Below are 14,962 nucleotides of genomic sequence, written 5' to 3'. Positions count from 1 at the left end.
TAGCCCGCTGGCCAGGAAGGCCCAGGCATGTTGGCGTTCATGTGACATTTGTGACAAAGTTCCAGCCCTCATCCTCACACCGTCAAGGGGATAGATGGCCTCAAAGCTGAGAGAGGGAGGTCAGCAGGGTGCCGGCTGTGGGCTGGCAGGACTGCTCATGGCTGGTAAGGTAGTGAAGAGGAGGACGCAGCTATTTGCCCTCTCTGTGTTGGTCAAGCAGCTGCCCTTGCTCTGTCTTGCATGGCTCACACTGCCCCAGCAGCGGGATGCAACCACTAATGCCTTTCCATCGGGTTCTGCCTGACTTCTTGTTCCTACTCCTTGCGATGCCGCTCGCTACCAGGTAATGATCCCTTGCAGTTGCTGGCGTGTGTCATCCTCACATCTTGGTGTGCTCGACGCAGGCCAGTCCTGCTGGATACTGGCTTTTCCAGGGCTGGTCCCATTGACCTGGCACTCGTCCGTGTGTGCTGGGGTGAGTCTACCGGTATAGTTCCCGTGGTACTGACACGTGGGACAAGCCACGTGCGCTGGGGTGGATTCTGGGGGGCTTTACATCGCCCCTCCGTTTGAAATTTGGCACTGGCAACCCCCTGTACCCTGTCAAGCGATGCTCACTCCTGTTTGTCTGCTACGTGCCCTGTGTGAAACCCCATCCGGCCAAATGTCGCTGGTCTGCTGGACACACCTCTATTTCCTAGTCTAGACAGGACCTGTGCAAGTAGGGTAATTAATCTCTCCCACACGCCTCTGCCTCAAACTGAAGACACTACAAATGAGTCATTCCAAATGACCCAGGTGTAATAACTGAGCTCTAAATAATTTAGGGACTGTTCAGATTTGATCTGGGCAGCTCTTTGGTGGAAGGTAGCAGCAACTGAAGGCTCTCCTTGGAAAGCTTTAGAAATCCCTGTGAGCATTTGGATCCTGAGATGCAAGAGTGTGCTGGTCCCTGGGAGAATACGTCCCTGAAACCAACTGGATGATGTCCTGTGTCAGCAGAGAGGAACGCAGGAGGTAAATATCTCTTACCTCTGCTGGTTTCCTACTGTCCCAGGCCTGGCTGTGTGTCCTGGAAGCTGCAGCGCCGACTGAGCAGGGAGCCAGACAGCGCAGGAGCACTTGAAGTTGCTTTGAGTTACCAAACAGTATTTGCAAGTTGCATCTGTGTCTCTTGCTAATAAGCAGGAATAGGTTTTCACAGGGTTATCCCAGCCGGAGGTGACACTAACAAGATAGGAGAGCAGTCCCGGTGCTCCCAGTACTTTTTTTATTGTTGGCTGATTAGGTCAGGAGCCACCCAGACGGAGGTCTCTGGGTTACTGGCTGTGTTTTGGGGAGAAATTACGCACGTGGGGGAAGTAGTGGTATGGCCAGAAGGTGGAGAAACAAGGTGGTGCACTAATACTGTCCTCTGAAAATGTTTGAGGGAAAGCAATTACTTGTCTTCAGGCTAGAGATGTCTGGCGCTGATGACGGAAGAGCGTTGCTGATTCCAGAGGAGGAAATGATGGGTGAGCTCTGAGCGGGCAGCCTGAGCTCTGGAAAGCTCGATTTGCTCCCGGAGCTGACTTATTAGTTCACAGGCTCTCCTACACAATGCTTGACCTGCTTTTATTTGGGTTGGAGAAGTTAAAGGCAAGTGGAAGAGGTAGAAGGAACGTGGCATACCACGCTCAATCGCTGCACGTGGTCCTGCGGCCGCAGACAGCGCGGCCGCAGCGCGATCCTGTGGCAGGAGCTGGTTGGGGGTGCTGGTTGGGGGTGCCTACCTGTGTGCTCAGAGAACAGGAGTCGTCGGAGCCAAGCGGATCTGCCCCACTGGATGCCTTGCCCCTTCTTGGCCCTGGTGGAGAGGGACGTGAGAGCAGAGAATGACCTTGCTTGGTTGCCTTGGGAAAAGCAAAAGAGCCAAGGGGAAGAGCAAAGCCTGCGGCAGGATGGCAGGGCCTATAATTAGATATCAAAGATACTAAGCTGTCAAAAGCACGGGGAGGCAAGAAGGGTGGGGAGTGTGTATCTCGGAACTGGAAGTGTGATCTCCAGTTGGCTTGGAGAACCTGGGATCTCGATTAATGGGGTGGGGGTCAGACAGAAGAAGCCCGTGTGGGGCTGGGGAGGGAGGGGAGCAGCGGATAGGCACGTGCCTCCCTTTGGAAAATGGGATGTGACCGTTTCAGCTGAAGCTAAGAAGAAGCTATCTGTGACTGCGCTTGTACAGATGCATCATCAAAAAGCCTGTCAATAGAATCTGAAGCCAGCTACCTTCGTCTCGGATGGTCTCCAGCCAGTTGAGCTGCAAACCGAACTCTTTGCTGTACAAGTGCTTGTGCGGGTCCAGGCTCAATTCCTTTTCTGGTGGGCTTAGTGGGTAGGGTGTCAGCCTCTCGGGGACCGTAGGGAACTTCGGTGGTGTTCTTCCCTCTCCGCAGTGGTCTGAACTCCCCGTGCTGCCCACCTTCAGGTACCTGCAGATCTCCCTTGGCGAGGATGCTAATGACTTCTGATTTTTGAGGGCCAAGGAGTAGCGAGAGCGTGTTCATGCTGCTGCCTCTCTAACTCACTACCTCTCAGGTCACGTCAGTGCTGCCAAGTAGCAGCTCAGGGAGCAAATGCTCTGCCACCTCTGTGTTGTATCTCGGGCAGTTAGGAAATGCTCTGTGCTGTGTGTCCCCCACCCAGCTAGAGGTAGCCTGCGTGCTAACGGTTGGACCGCGCTGGCTAATTTTCACTTCTCCGTGCTCATGCGATGGGGAAATCACAGGCTCCAGGATGGTGTAACAAGAACGAGCTGCTGTAGGTCCCTGATGCTAGAGGAGCTCTGCTTATACAGCCTGGAGCTTAATCTGGAGAGACCAGAAGGGATGTGATTGAACTCAGAGTTTTCTGTTTGTTGAGCCTCCTTGTTTACCTCTTTTTCCCAACTCCTAGGAACCAGGTGAGGAAGATGCATAGCTGTCCGCCGGCGTTTCTTGCTGGCATTTGAGACGGTTCAGATAAACCTGGGGACGAAGTGTAACCTGTGACCCCCTGATGGGGTAGAGGAGATGGATCCGTTTGACAGGGTTTCTCTCTTTCTGTGAGTCCGTGTTTGTGCATCTCTGTTGCTGTAGAAACAGTACTGGTGGTAAACAGCATGAACTGCCTGTCCAGGGACTGTGAATCCCTGTGGAAGTCCCAGGAACTTGAACCGGGGGAGGTTTTGGGCTGGGATCTACCCGGGGTTGCAGGGCGGTGAGAGAAGGTAGTTAGATGCAGCAGTTAGATGGGGTGTGTGCTTTCTCTAGTGCTCCCGCCCAGGTCGGGTGCTTGGAAGGGTGCAAATCTGGGTGGCATCTTTGCTGCCTGAAGAGCTGGGGTGCGGTTCACAGCGCTGGGCGTGATGTGCTCGTGTGTGTGAGTGAGATGGTGGGGGGAAAGGACTGGTGATTTTTACTGCCGTTGACTAGAACAGGTCGTATTGATGGCAAGGTGGTGAGTGGAGCGGTAAACTTTGCTCCCTACAGTACGTTAAACACTGGCTGCTTTTTGTCTTTCCCTGGATCTCGCGTGTTTTAGCTATCACACTGCACGCAAACAAGAGTTTTAATAAAACTACCCCCCGCACACAACCCCACACCCTTTTATGTCAAGGAAGAGGCTCCGGGGTGTGATCGTCATCTGTGGTTTTTGTTAGCGCTGGCCCTCGGGCTTGGGAACTGTGAGCAGAGTCGTGCTGTCATGTCTTAGCCAGTTGTAAGAGAGTTTGGGAGAAGAGGTGGCCTGATAAAAGGCACCGAGGCAAGGATCGGGATGTTGCTTGATAGAACTGTTATCTAGAGAAGCAGATCCCAACCAGTGAGGCGCGTTCTCGCTGTGAGCGAGACACGGAAAGGGAATGGTCCCTTTTTGATGTTGCCTCTTTACCTCGTCTAACTTTGCACGAGGCAGCGGTGAAAGTCTGAAGGGTGAGCGAGAAGAGAGGCGGTGCTGCGGAACTTGGAGAGACAGAGAAGCGAATGCTGGAGGAACAGTCAGAAGGTGTAAGGGCAGAAAAGCCTATATTTTTACTTTATTTTTTTTTTTTGAAAAGAGGCTGGCCTGTGCTTTTCAGTCCAAGAGTGCCCTGTTTCCCCCTTGTTCTCCCATGTACCCCTGGCTCTCAGGAGCTGTCATCTTGGGATTGAGCTGAGGCAGCTGGAAGCGGAAAGGAGGAGAGGGCTGGCGATATCTGCTGGGTCTTTAGGGTTAGACTGCCTCAGTGTCTCTGATTCCCTGGGCTTAAATATTTCCATGTGTCACTGAACTCCTGACCCCCTTTGTCCCATTTGGAATAAGGAAGGGGCAAGTACTGAGCTTCTTGTGGAGCAAAGGGGGAGGGAGTGCGTGCAGTGATGGTGTAACAGTGCAGAGTAAGGAGGAAATCTCCTTCCTAGTAGATGGTTTCACGCTGTCCGTGTTCATCCCAATGGCTCTGCATTGTTTTCCTTCTTCATAAGCACCCTAGGCCCCATCGCCCGCAATTCAGGCAGCCTGTTGCTATTCTCTTTCAAGGACAGTGTCAGGAATTAGTTATTAGCAGGAATTTCAGTGCAAACCCCGAAGCTTCCCGTGCTTTTGCTATCCGAGTACTCCTGCGGTCCTGCCTCGTTCAGTTTGTGTGATGGGACGGGACCAGCACCAGGCTACTGCAGAGCGGGGTTGGGATGTTGGGAAAGTTGGAGGGTGAGCTCTTCCCCACGGAAAAATCCACGCTAGTCCTCTGAACTCCCACCGTGTGGTGAACAGAGAGGTGCTCTGCCTGTCCCAGCCAGGAGTGACGTTGTGTAGAGCTGACCTACAGGTGCTAGATCAGCTGCATTTCTGTCCCCGAATGCGAGTGGCTCCGTGTGTCCCTCCTGCCAGCTCTGCTGGGTCTCTGCCCCGTGTTGTGTGTGGGCTCAGCAGCCTGGAGGTAAATGGCCCGCTCTTTCCCAAGTGGGAAAATGGGTTAAACGTGTGTAGTTGTCAAGCCTGTCTTTTCAGAGAAGTTTGGTTTACTTTTTTCATTTTGGGGATGCTCTGTTGCCTTCCTATACAAAGCAGAAAGAGCAGCGGAGCTGGTAATGCTCGTCTATCTGACTGCATAACACACGGGCTGTGGACTCCCTGGCAGGGAAAGGGGTCTACACGGCAGGCTTTTTCCTTTAATTTCTTCTGGTTTGGGAGGGATGAGAGGTAATTAAAGGAGTTTGCTCAGTCTACTTGAGAAACAACAAAGCTAAACGTCAAAGAGTGGCTTTCAACGCAGACTGTATGGCTCAGAGGATCAGTGTTCAGTCCTAAAAGGTGGGATGGTGGAGGGTTTGATGGTCCTTCATGAGCTACCTTAAGTTCTTATAGAATCCAGGCAGGGTTTGTCTTGGTACTAGGATGCTACGGCTGGCGGTGGGTACAGACAGTTTGAGGGCTAGTAGTGCTGTAAAAGCTAGTTGGGATGGTGGCTGTACGGGAAATGTGCTGCAAGTGACTGGAGTGAGAAGCCGTATCCTTTCCTAGGAGCACTGTTGCCTTCTTGGGACTGTTGCCAGACTTGCCCATCTGTGATCTGCTCGAGCACGTTCCCCTGTCTCGTGGTTTTGCCGCTGTGGCTGGTCAGCCTGTGGTTCAGTGGCAGCTGCTGGAGTTCTCCTTGGCCCCTTGCTGCCGTCTCCCCACCTGCCTCTTTCAGCCTTGCTCCACTTCCCCAATTATTCCTTGTGTACATCCAATTTCGTAACCCAAAAGTGCAAACCAAAGCGTTCTCCCTGCTCGTTCTGAAACGCTGCCAGCCCTGCTCGTGATAGGAATCCCTCCTGGAGCTGTGAAGCCTGGAAGGGCTCCAGTTCTACATAGATTCCTCTTCACTCCTCAGCCTGGTGCTTTGAGTCTCTCTTTACCCAGGAATGTTCAACCTGGGGTACACCAGTTCTGCTCTCCAGCTCTTGAGAGAGACAGGAGATGATGAGGGGCGTTTGGTGATGAGGGGGCATTGATGGTTGGACTCGATGGTTTGAAAGGTCCCTTCCAACCTAGACAATTCTGTGATTTAACCTGGGTTAAACCTGCTGGGTTAGTTCGTGGGTTCCTCTTGTGAAACCAGGTAGCAAAAGAGTTAGTTTAGTATGGCCATCTTGTCCAGATCGTCATCACTGGTGGACAGGGCATGCAGAGCTGCTAAAATTAGCCACCTCCTGGCTTGTCCTAATGTTGGGCTGGCCCTGAGACAGATGTGGCCACTGACAGATTGTCCTGGATCTTTTACTTGGGGCATTATGGCCTTCTCTTTGGACCCTACTCCTTCTACTGGGGGATTAGGGAGCCCAGGACCACTTTATTGATCATCTGTGGAGCACTGGCAGTTGTTTGGCAAAGCAAATGGTTCTGCAGAGCCAAAATATTAACAGAAGGGCACGGGCCCATCTCCGGAGAACCCTTCGTACCCCAAGGGTGACAGGAGGGGTTGTGGTTTAGGTATTGCTTCCCACGCTTGGGAGGAAGAGGAGGAGAAAGTGAAGTGGTGGAAGGATGGGAGGCACAGAGGGCAGAGCCTCTCTGCCGGCGGAGAGGAACACAAATAACGTGGTCGTGGGGACCAGAGCTTGGAGCCCAGACCTGGGAGCTGAAGTGGGAGGTGCAGGCTTGGAGGAGAGGAATATAGAAAGGTAAAGCTCTTGCGCTTAAGATAAGCGGTAACCTGGCAGGCTGCTGATTGGGTGTCATAATCTTTGTGCCTTGGTTCTCCGTGCTGTAGCTGAAAATACACACAAGGGAGTGTCTTCCCTGCGTACTCAATGCTGGCATTGGCATCTGCTCTGCCCCGGGTCTGCCTTGCTGCTTCCATCTTTGTCCATCCTCCTCCTGCCAGGGGCTGCCTTTGCCTTGTGCCTTCCCAGAGAAACGGGCCCCTTTCCCACTGATCTAATGGACCTCACGCGGCTGTTGATTCCTGGTGGGTCTCAGTACGGTGTCTTGGAGACTGAATTCTGGACGCTGCTGTTTGCCACAGGTACTCGCTCAAGATTAAAACGCCCACCCACGAGTTTGGCTGTCGAAGGTCTGAACTTACCTAGACAAAAGAAAAGCCATAGTCGTTTGATGTAAAAAAAAAAAAAAAAAAAAAAATACGTGAGAAGTTAAATTCATAAACTGAGGAGAGTTGAGCTTGTCGGTTTATTACCGATTTGGATGCGTTTCAGCAAAGTAAACCTACAAAGGGATGGGTGGCTAGGAGGGACCCGGTGAGGAAACTGGTGGATGAGAGAGATCCCCTGGTAAGTCACGCTGCTCTACATGTACGCTGGGAGCCAGGTAGATGTTGTAAGACCTGCGGTGAGGGGAGTTTGGAGTTAAGAAAAGGGAGTGAAACGTGACTGCATTCTTCAGGTCAACATCTTTCATCTAGAAGAATAAGGGAGGGTCGTGGGAGGCTTCAAACCAGGCAAGCTGCTCTGGAAACACAGCAGACAAAGGGGAGGAGGCACAGGGAGAGGAAAATTGAGGGGTGCTCTGCTCTCCTGAAGAGGAAGGAGCTGTGGCACAGCAGGAGGAGGCTTCCTGGGGACTGGGAGATGGAGATACTGGGAGATCAGGGAGGGAATGGCAGGAGACGGGGCAGGAAGTGACTAAAATACTGTGGTGTTTGTTGGTTTCACTCTGTAAATATGTGAGGCTCTTTCAGCAAAAGGACGGCCTGTTCTTTTTTCAAATGTGACCTTGTACTCGTTCTTCTCTCAAAAAAAACCCCACAGGAGAGTAGTCTTCTGGTTCTCTTCAGCCGACTGTCAGTTCCTTTGCCGTTAGAGGTAGCCGTGCTCCATCGAGGCAGCGCTTGCTGATGGAAAGAGGTGTCCAAGGAAGGGTTTTGGAAGAGTACCACCGTGGAGCTGCACGAGGCGCTTCCCCCGGCATTCCTGGGAGAAGGAGACTGCAGGTGAAGGGATCAGAGTAGAAGGGATAGCACTGGAGCCGTCCACAGGATTAATATTCATGCTTCCTATTTCCTACGTTAAGTGAACGGTACCCAAGAGGGCCAGAAAGAAATGGTGAAGGACAGCTATCTTAGATGAGAATTGCTGGCTGGCTGGCATTGGAGGATGAATAAACTGCCTTTATCTTGACCCTGCCTGACACAGAGAGAAAGGCTTTGGACTGCTTGTCTCTTCTTCCTTAGTAAAACTCTCATCAGGGTGAAAAATGCCAGAATCCAAACGCAGATCACAAAGCCAGGGGGCAAAAAAGAAGCCATGTTTAAATATCCCTGCTTAATGCTGAACTCTAAGGTTGTCCAACAGATAGATACATGTGTAACGTGCCTGACACTACCCCTTGCTTTGCTGGGGCTGAGCTTCCTCTGGGACGTTCTCATGGATGGCAGTTTTGGGGGCGACTGCTGATCTCCTTTTTGGAAGTCGTGTGTCTCTGGCTGAACTGACAGTTGACACAGGAAAAATTCCTAGTAGTGGAGCCACCCCTGGGAAGAAGCAGTCTTAGTCGAAGAGCCCAGGGCTGTGACTTGCTGGTGTGCTCTGGCAAGGCCCATCTGGATGGAGTTGCACCGAGGAGGAGAAAGAAGAGTTAGGAGGGCTGTAGGAATCTGCTGGGCAGGGGTACTCAGCCAAAACCCGGCCCTGGCACAGGCTGCGGGATAAAGGTTCAGGCTTCTCCCAGAGAAATCAAACTTTGTGGTGGAGGGACGATTTTACAGCTCTCGCAAAGCGTGTGCTGGTGGAAAGGTGAGATTGGCATTAGCGTGTCATGGCTTTGCACGTCTCTTGCCCTTTGCAGGTATCGCCTGTAGCCGCTCAGTTTAACCGGGTAGCAATTCCCTGCGTGGCAGGTGAGGATTAAAGCACATCGGAGAAGAAAGGGGTCTTGGAGTGTCCCTACACAAGGCGTAAGCTTGCACCGTGACCACATCTAGCCCAGTATGGAGACCCAACTTTGAGATCTAGGGAGCCGTGGTTTGTGTAACTGCCGTGAGGAAGCTGCAGGCTCCAGGAGGGGAAAACTCTCCCAAAACGCACGTTTGGAAGCGCAGAAGCTTTTCCTCCCTCCTGTCTGCTCTGTGCGCACTGAAATGTTGTTTTTCCCCACCCTCCCAAGACAACAATGACATGAAAGCGCTGTGGCCCTGGCCCAGTACGCGAGAGGCGTTGTATAACTGATGGGAGCTATTTGTATTGTGGCAGCACTTTTGGGTCCTCGGCCGTGACTGGGATCCCATTCTCCTACATGCTGTGCGAATTAGGAGGCCAGACTCTTCCCTGCCCACAGGAACACGCAAAGCTGATCTGGCTGGGAGCGTGGAACGGGTTTTGTAGTTGATGCTGTGCTGATGACAGGAGCATTAGACTTTGGAATTTGCTCGGCTGGAGGAGGCGACCCTTTCCTTCTGCATCCCCGTTTCCCCATTGTAAAGGGATTAGAGTTTAAGGCGCTTCTGCCCGTTTCCTCGTATTTGCACCTTTGCGGTGTGGCCGCCTTCCGTTTGGCTCCGAGCCGGTGCTGTGAACAACATCGGGGGGAAAAGGAGTCAGAACGGTTCCCTGATCCCACAGTGCGGGTCCATGGGTGGATTAGCTGGAGTAAGGCAAACTTTGTATTACTGCTGTTCTGCGTAACGCGAGTCCACGGCAGGTTGGGCTGGTGGAGTGGCATCTTCTAAAACGTGCTCTTTCTTTGGTCATAAAGCCTCCCAGTCTGTTTGATGAGTGACTGGATGATTTGCTGCACGTTCACGTAGGGTGGGAGCAGGATCTGTCCTCAAAGCTGTAATTTGTGCTCAGGATTAACCAACACAAAGCGGTTTTGGGGCCCAAATGCCAAACTGGGGCAGCCGAGCGTTGGAGCAGCAGCAGTGACAGGGCACGGGGAGGGAGCGGGTGGATGGGGAAGGGAGAAGGAGCTCCTCCGCACAGCATCTCCTACAGTTTATCAGGCTCAGCCTCTGTCCTTCTGTCCTGGTGGGACTGCTTTTGTGCTGGGACTGTACCCCCAACACGAGTGCAGCATCCACCTTATAGCGTCAGCGGGATCTGGATCAGGCCTTGGCCATGTGGTCGCAATTCTGTTAAATTAGCTGGCCTACACAATCCAGAGCCCGTGCTGGCTCGCTGCCACACTTCCAGAAGGACAGACAATGCCTGATGTGGCATCCAGTCTGGCGGGGCGGTAACTGCGTCCACTCCAGAAGGAAATCTCTGAAGGGAGCTGTCAGACCGAGCTTGGCGCTGGGTTGGTACTGGGTTGTGTGGCTGCGGCGGTCGTGGTCTGGGGCAGGCTCCCAAGGGTGCTTGTTCAGCCGTGCTGTAGTTATACTTAAACCATGTGAAACTTCTGCCTGTCACCCTGTCCTTCCCATCCTGGCAGTAGCTGTAGGAACAAGCCAGCTAATCCATCTGAGGTTCCACCCGGATAAAGGAAACCTGAGCACGTCAGCCGGACGCCGGGATCTCTGCGAGGTGATGGCAGAAAAGGGGTTTTCCCAGTACGTCGGTTGTCTGCCTGCACTATCGGTGCATTTGTGCTGTACCTAGCTTCTCAGGCTGCTGGTGTCCTTGAGCGAGTGCTGCCGCTGACCCGTGCAGCTCTTTACTGTGAGAGAAATGCTTGAAACGGGGCTGCAGCAGGTCGCAGCACCCGTGGCTGGAGCAGTGTTCCAGCCCGGATCTCCCGAGGTGACAGGTTCATGGTCAAATGGGACGCACCTGAGTTTCAGCCCAGTGCAGTTGTGTACCTTACCTAAGGGTCCCGAAATATCGCTTATACTTCCAGCCTGGGAGCCAAATATAGAGTTATTAAGAGGCTAGTTTGGGGATAGCTGCCTCTGGCCAGTTTTTTAGCGTGCCAGACCTTTTTCATCCTGTGAGGTTTTGTACCCAGGGAAGGCAGGAGAGTGGCTCTTCCCAAAACCTGCCCACTGGAAGTGAGTGTCTGGAGTAAGGGAGCGGGTCAAAACGCAAACCACAGCCTGGTCCCACCATGTGCCACCACCCACCCGATTCCAAACCTGGTGAGACCTGCAGACTACAGGGCCCGGCATCCTCTGCTTCGTTATGCACATCCTCTAATCAACGGCCCAAGAACTGCCTACTGGGGCCACTAGTCCTGGGGCTTCTTTCTTAGGCTCACCTGGGACTGGGGGTGAGTGAAAAGCTGGCCATGCTGCAAGGTTATTGGCATCCTTGCCTGGACTAGGTGTGCCTTGAACTTTTCTGGTGTGATTTTTAGTAAGGAATAAGATAACTGCGAAAACATCTTCAGTCTCCTGTTTTAACAGTAAGAGCAGTGTCCCAGCAGGAACTGTAACAGGCAGCTGATGCTCGAGAGCGTCACGGGGCAGGGTTTGAGACGCGCTTCAGCTGGAAGGGGACTGCGCAGCGAAGGGTCCAAACAAGCCCAAGGAAGCACCATGACCTCCTCTACTTTCTCTGACAGCGCAGAAATATAAAGGGGAAGCTACAAATCGGGTTTCCTTGGCGTGTTTGCCCATAGGACCTAAGCCTTCCGCGCCCTCGCGCAGCATTCTTCGGGGCGGAAGTGATTTGAAATGGTTCTGGGGTGGGAATTGTGGTTGTCCAAGCAAATGGGGCTGTTTGGGCTCAAGAGGTGGTGAGGAAGGGTCTGTGGGTGCATGTAGGGCTGGAATCAGCTGGGCCAATTGGGTTTTTTTTTTCCCCTGTTGGGCTTGTGTGCTGGCCGGTAGGAGAGCCCTGCGTTTGCATCCTGCCTGGCACACCTCTGAGCGTGTTTTGTCGGGGCTCTCCCTCCCCAGCTCGGACAAACACAGCAGCGAATGGCTCTTCCTGAAGCAGGGATGAGCTGGGCCGATGGGGAGAAGAGCCCTCGGTGCTCTGGCACCCAGAGATGAACACCTCGCCGCTGCCTGTGCATGCTGTGCTGCCTGGGGAGTTCAGCAAGGTCTCCCATGGGTTAACAGGAGCTGAGACCTATGGGAGCTGCTTGTGCCCTAAAGGTGGGGCCAGCAGGGCTCCGCCTGCCCCTGCCCAGAGCCCAAGGCACCCAAAGAAGGTCTTCAGCCATCATCAGCTGTACCTGCTCCATCCTCTCTCACCATGGGCATCTTGCTGCATCCCTCCCAAGCAGCTCTTTTGGACTGTTTCACACCACCGACATGGAGGTGAGATGTGGGGAGAGGGTTGTGGATGGAGGGAGATGCTCCGTTCCTCCCAGGAGCTGGAAGTCTGGCCCAGTCCTTGGTTAGCTGTTGGATTTCGGCACAAGCGTGGGGTGCCAGGGCGATCCTCCCAGACACCTGCCGAGCCGGGATGTGGGTCTACCTGGGGGGGGCTGTGTTTGAAATGAGCCTTTCCCAAAACTGTGGGGCTTTTCGGCAAACGCTGAGCATGAGGCACTCTCTCTTGTATCCATAAATCCTGTACAGGACAGGACCCCTCTCTCCCGCGCTGTGCCCTCATTTTAAAACTGTTAACCAATTTAGTGATTTTTTTTTTTTTAAGGGGAAATTGCTTTATAAGGTGTGCTCGCCCTCCCATATAACGCAGCCAGGATCTCTTCTCCCAGGAATACCTCTACGTCTTTTAACTTCAAGCTCTGGTGCACCTCGAAAGAGCCGGTCTCGGTTTAAAGGCAGCGTGCCGGAGGGTTTGGGAGTTCCAAGCCCTGGATTTGTGCTGGGAGCAGTGGGACGCGCGGCCCTGCCGCCGCGCAGCTCTTCCCAGCCAGTGCCTTGGTGCTCTCAGTCCGGCCCTGGCAGTGTGAAATTCAGAGTTTCCCAGGAATACGCCGCTTGGCTTCTGCTGGTGGTACCTCTTATTGTCTTTTTTTTTTTTTTTTTAAAGCATCGTGGTGTGTTTTGTACAAATGCTTCCATGAAAGCCTGTAAGTAAAATCAGTTTTATCTTTGTATTGTTAAAAACGGTGAAAGAAAGTACACCTTTTTGCTCTCCCTGCTTAGTGGGTGGCTTAAGGCGAAGGACTGCGAACACGCAGCCCTTTTCCGGATTGTTCAATTGTTGGGGCCCTTGGAGAGTGTTGGTTCTGGGGCTCCTTCTGAAATACCCCGTTCAGGAGCAGCCTGTTGTTCCTGCCTTGCAGGTGAGGAGTTTGTGCCCCTGTTGTGCACAGGTTTCTGGGAGGGGGGGCGGTTGGAAAGCTCAATGAAGTTAATGAGGTGTTAACAGCCGGGAGAGGTAAAGCTGCTCTGCCTCGGTGGTAGGGAAACAACTTCTGAATTGATCAGCCTTCTTGAAAACGTGAAACTAAACTTATACGTCACAGGGAGGGGAAAAAACAGTCCCTTTTCCAAACGAGTGTCCCCATGTGCTCCTGCACTGAACTCATTAGTTTTAAAAATATTTTTAAAGCAGTGCATCTGTATGGGAGAGTCCTTTCTCTTTGCTGAAATAGATAAGATTAAAAAGAAGAGAGGGATGATCGAAGCAACGTAGTGATCAGACTGATGGATGATGCCAGGCCGGAAAATATCCCGGGTGTGTTTAATTCAGCTCCGTAGCGTGTGATGGGCTGGGGGAGCAGGCAGGGCAGGGGTTAAGGGGAAGGCGAATGAGACCAGGCAGGGCTGGAGCTGACTCCGTGGGGCAAAATAAACCCTTTCAGGGCTTTTCACCATCACTGCGAGGTGGGCTTGTACCTCCTGGCTCCTGGGACTTCATGTGGTCAGAGCAAGCCCTGCCGTACCCTTGGCTGGGGGAGGAAAACAGAAGGGAGCGGAGAGCGGCTTTGGGCAAAGCCCCAATCGGTGCTGAATGTCGGGGGGATCCGCAGCTTGCTGGGAGCGCAGGGAGGAGAGTCCGAGGTGTGCGCCCTCACTTGGGAAAGGGCACCCTAAAAGAAGGAGGAAAAAGAGCTCTTGAACTCGCAGGAGGCTGTGATGCCATCGGTCACCTCGCCGGCAATGGCGAATGTCAGCATCCCAGTGCGTGGCCGGGCCCAGTGGTGTGGGATCCCTGGGGATGTGACCCCGCTACCATCGCTGCGATGCCGCTGCGCCTCCCTGCCACGGGCAGGTGCCAGGTTCCAGGCCCAGATGTGACAGTAGCTGCTGCGTCACCCCCTGCCCCCCATCCTGTCCCCGGGGCCGGCTGCTGGCACAACAGTTGGTGTGTTCGACTGCTTTATAACGGGAGCATCCCTAATTGGGGGAAGTCAGCTTGGCTAATTCAGACCAGGTTGACTTTTATCTGAGGGGATTTAGGGAGCGTTCCCACGGATGGCTCTGCCGGAGCGCGGCCGGTCTCTGGAGGGGTGGCTAACAGCTGGGGACAATAATTTCTTCCAGATCCAGCAATGCTAGAAGAGGATGTCTGTCAGGAATCCCGGTACAGATGTACTTGTGAGACCCTCTCAGAAAAGGGTTGCTTCTCCCCCGCACACAAACGAGGGAATAAATCAACTTTTGTGTACCGAAGCACAGCCAAAGATGAAAACTTGAGAACCGTCTTCAGCAAAAAAAACCTTACCTTTATCACTTGGTGCTCTGGCCGGGATTTAAATTCACAAGTGCCTTTACCTCCAGCGCAGCGGAATGCTGCTGCACCTGTAAAAATGGGAAACTGATTCTTTTTCCTTTGCCCCAGTTACACTGAACTATCTCCCCTCCTCCCGTGTTTCTGTGTTAGCACTCGTTAGGAGCCAATTATCTGTCTCCCGTACAGCCGGACTTGCACCAGTCTGTTGGTTGTAGGAGGAGCGGATCTGATGTTTCAGTGGTGTGTTTTGGATCCAGAACAGACGTTGCCTAAATAGATCTTCTCTGGTGTGTTTCGAAAACTGATACCCACAGCACTTTTTGAGCAAGAAACCTAGTGGATAATATACTGCAGTAATACAGGGTCTCTTCTCTCTGGGAGCAGAAGTGTGTATCCTTCCCTGGAGCCCTGGCTGAGGCTGAGCTGAGGCTCCAAGAAGCCAACTGGTTGTTCCTCCTGGTCCATAACTCTTACCTTCCCGGTCTGTTCTC

At 53.0% G+C, this 14,962-nt stretch overlaps 1 protein-coding gene across 1 annotated transcript in view; it reads left to right on the top strand.

Moving 5' to 3' along the window:
* KDM2A (lysine demethylase 2A) overlaps nucleotides 1-14,962 on the top strand; it is a 52,057-nt gene that overhangs the window by 7,481 nt on the left and 29,614 nt on the right.

This window comes from Rissa tridactyla, chromosome 4 (genome assembly GCF_028500815.1).
Source record: "Rissa tridactyla isolate bRisTri1 chromosome 4, bRisTri1.patW.cur.20221130, whole genome shotgun sequence".
Lineage (NCBI taxonomy): Eukaryota > Metazoa > Chordata > Aves > Charadriiformes > Laridae > Rissa > Rissa tridactyla.
This window is presented reverse-complemented; position numbering and strand designations above follow the sequence as displayed.